The following is a 3,521-nucleotide window of genomic DNA, read 5'->3' as shown; positions in this document are numbered from 1 at the left end:
CGATCTTGCCACATTTCTGGAGCGTGGGTGCTATATAGGGAGGTCGGTGGTTCAGTATACATGCCAGTGGCTGGATAGGGAGGTGTTCTATATAAGGGCATGCGGTCCATATAGTTGCGGAGTTCCACTTTTTGAGGCTAGAGTGCCGTATTGTTTGCTAGTAGCCCAAGATGTGCGATCTTGCCACATTTTCTGGAGCGTGGGTGCTATATAGGTGCGGTGGTTCAGTATACATCTAGTGCTGGATAGGGAGGTGTTCTATATAATGCATGTGCCATATAGTTGCGGAGTTACCACTTTTTTGAGGCTAGAGTGCCGTATTGTTGCTAGTGCCCAAGATGTGCGATCTTGCCACATTTTCTGGAGCGTGGGTGCTATATAGGTGCGGTGGTTCAGTATACATGCTAGTGCTGGATAGGGAGGTGTTCTAATAAGTGCATGTGCCATATAGTTGCGGAGTTCCACTTTTTTGAGGCTAGAGTGCCGTAATGGTTGCTAGTGCCCAAGATTTGCGATCTGCCACATTTTCTGGAGCGTGGGGTGCTATATAGGTGCGGTGGTTCAGTATACATGCCAGTGGGATAGGGAGGTGTTCTATATAAGTGCATGTGCCCTATAGGTTGCGGAGTCCACTTTTTTTGAGGCTAGAGTGCGTATTGTTGCTAGTGCCCAAGATGTGCGATCTTGCCACATTTTCTGGAGCGTGGGTGCTATATAGGTGCGGTGGTTCAGTATACATGCTAGTGCTGGATAGGGAGGTGTTCTATATAAGTGCATGTGCCATATAGTTGCGGAGTTCCCTTTTTTGAGGCTAGAGTGCCGTATTGTTGCTAGTGCCCAAGATGTGCGATCTTGCCACATTTTCTGGAGCGTGGGTGCTATATAGGTGCGGTGGTTCAGTATACAAGTTATCCGATCCAGCCGGATACCCCTCCCTCTGCATTTGGTTCTCGACCCTACAGCGGGTCAATGAGCTTAAACACCTTCATATGAACCAAATACAGCACATGCCTCGTCGCGTAATAGAACACGAGAGTTGCAGCGTTGACGGAAACACTTGCCCAGACGGCCCAACAACAACCATGGGGCCGTGGAACGTGGGAAACTGCCGCTGCTCAACATAACACCGGCGCGTGTGCCATGTCAGCAGATTAATGCACCGGCGACTGCGCAGCCGGCGGCCGGGGACTTAATATTAAGACTTTCATTTTTATGTAAATTTAGATTCTCTTAGACCTCCAACGAGGAACAATAAATCTCGCTTCGACGAGTAAATAATAATACTACAATAAACGTCGATTCTATTTATCTAACTGGCGCCCAACGGAATTTTATCCAACGCGAGTAATTATTTAGTAAAAATTCGTAAGCTAACGCTTCGGGCTTAACGAAAATAAAAGAAACATAAAAGTGCTTACCCAACTCGAGGTTCTACTACTAAATTAGCGAGCTAACGCCGCAAGTGTATAAACAACAAGTGAGGTGAAATAAATAAATAAACCTACATTTAAAGGAGCTGAAGGGCAATCCCTCGCTCCCGGCATCAACATCTACGAAGGAAAAATAGGCTGAAGGGCAATCCCTCGCCTCAAAAAACCAAACAACAAGCTGAAGGGCAATCCCTCGCTGAAGGTGAAAAAAAAACCACACCCGGAAGAAGCTGAAGGGCAATCCCTCGCTCCCGGCATCAACGTCTACGAAAGAAAAGCAGGCTGAAGGGCAATCCCTCGCCTCAAAAATTAAAACCAACAAGCTGAAGGGTGATCCCTCGCTTCCCTCATCGCCACCCACAAAGGAATTAATAATTAATCAAAGGAAACTAATAATTAAGTCAAATAAACACGGTATAAACCGCAGAAAACCATGTAAGTGAGCTCTTTTTATAAAATTTTATTCAAGCATTTTGGGTAATCGCGACCCAATAAAATAAATAATACTGAGTGGTCAGCTGAGATATTTAAAATCAAAATCAAATTCATTAAAAAAAAAAAAAAAAATAAAAAAATACAATAAATAAGAAGTGGCTAATGGGCGATAGCCCTAACAGTTCCAATAGTGACCTCAGTCCTTTAAGCGGTCTGATAGCTTAGTTTCACTGTGTGGGGACCTGCAAGACCCAGGGGATAGCAAGCAAGAACAATCCGATAGCGACGATAGTTTACGTTTGTGTCTTAGTGGCCTCCGTTTGACTGAAAGCCACGAACGTTCCCCGGACATCATGGATCCGGCAACTTTCGCAGCAGCTATAGAGGCCGCACTGCAAAATCAGGCCTCGCGGTTGAGACCAGGTTACAGCAATTACAAGCCGAGATTGCTCAGTTGAGCACAGGTACGCCTGCCCCGAAAGTTGAAGCGTATAAGGAGATAGAAATAAATCCCGATGTCCAGTGTGATCAGCCATTGGACATGGTTAAGTCCGTCCCCGAGTTCGACGGCAAACAGGAAATTATGTGGCTTGGCGCCAGGCAGCGCTGGCGGCCTATAAAACTTTCGAGCCCTATGAGGGCAGCGCTAGACATTACATGGCGACAGGCATCATCAGGAATAAAATAAAAGGTGCCGCAAATAACGTCCTGTCATCCTTCAATACAGTCCTAAATTTCAAGGCAATTTTGAATAGATTGGATAGTTCGTATTCCGACAAAACTCCAGTGAGCGTGATACAACAAAACTGGCCACCATGCGGCAGGGAAACCTGTCCTTGGCGGAATACTATGACGAGATTGAGAAGCAGCTCTCTCTCATTACCAACAAAAACATAATGGTCCATAATGCGGTCGCAGCGGGCATTCTAAACGAGAAAGCTAGGGACGACGCTTTAGACGTATTCGTTTCAGGCTTAAGAAGAACATTGAAAACAGCAGTATTTCCGGCAAGACCGAAAGATCTGCAGACCGCTCTGGCCCTTGCCGAAGCGGCGGAATCCAGCGAGGATCGCAGCGTTTTGGCTGCAAATTACGCTAGGGCCATGGAGGAAAAGGCCCAAAAAACGGGCCAGCGCCAAACTCAAGCGCAACTCCAGGGCAATTTTAGGCAAACTAGAGCTGTGGACTCCTATAAAAGTCCCATTACGACAAAAGGCAAGACGCGTCGATACGCCCAGCAGGGAAGATCCAACCAACGATCCAATAGCGGCAGGACTCGGGCCCAGGGCCCGGAGCCCATGGATGTAGATCCTTCTTCTTCCAAACTCAGACTGCCCACTGCTTACCAAAAACCTTTCGGGTCGGGTGGACGCAATCAAAATTTACGAGGAAAACAAACGCGTCAGAGCGCACCTCGAGAAATTGGCAGCAGAGGATAGAGCACACTACAACCGGTGGACACCAGACCGACACGGCCTACAATGGGCTGGCGGCCGAAGCTGTCCGCTGAGATAGAAGCGGAGGGCGAATTAGAGTACGAGAGCGACTCAGTGAATTTTTTAGGGAAGAGCCCTGCTGCCATTCGTTGGCGGAAAAATAGCAGGGATTATATGAAGCTTCTCATAGACACGGGTGCGTCAAAGAATTACATCAAGC

The sequence above is a fragment of the Drosophila pseudoobscura genome, unplaced genomic scaffold (genome assembly GCF_009870125.1).
Source record: "Drosophila pseudoobscura strain MV-25-SWS-2005 unplaced genomic scaffold, UCI_Dpse_MV25 Unplacedtig00000867, whole genome shotgun sequence".
In the NCBI taxonomy this organism is placed as follows: Eukaryota; Metazoa; Arthropoda; class Insecta; order Diptera; family Drosophilidae; genus Drosophila; species Drosophila pseudoobscura.
Note: the sequence above shows the minus strand (reverse complement) of the source record.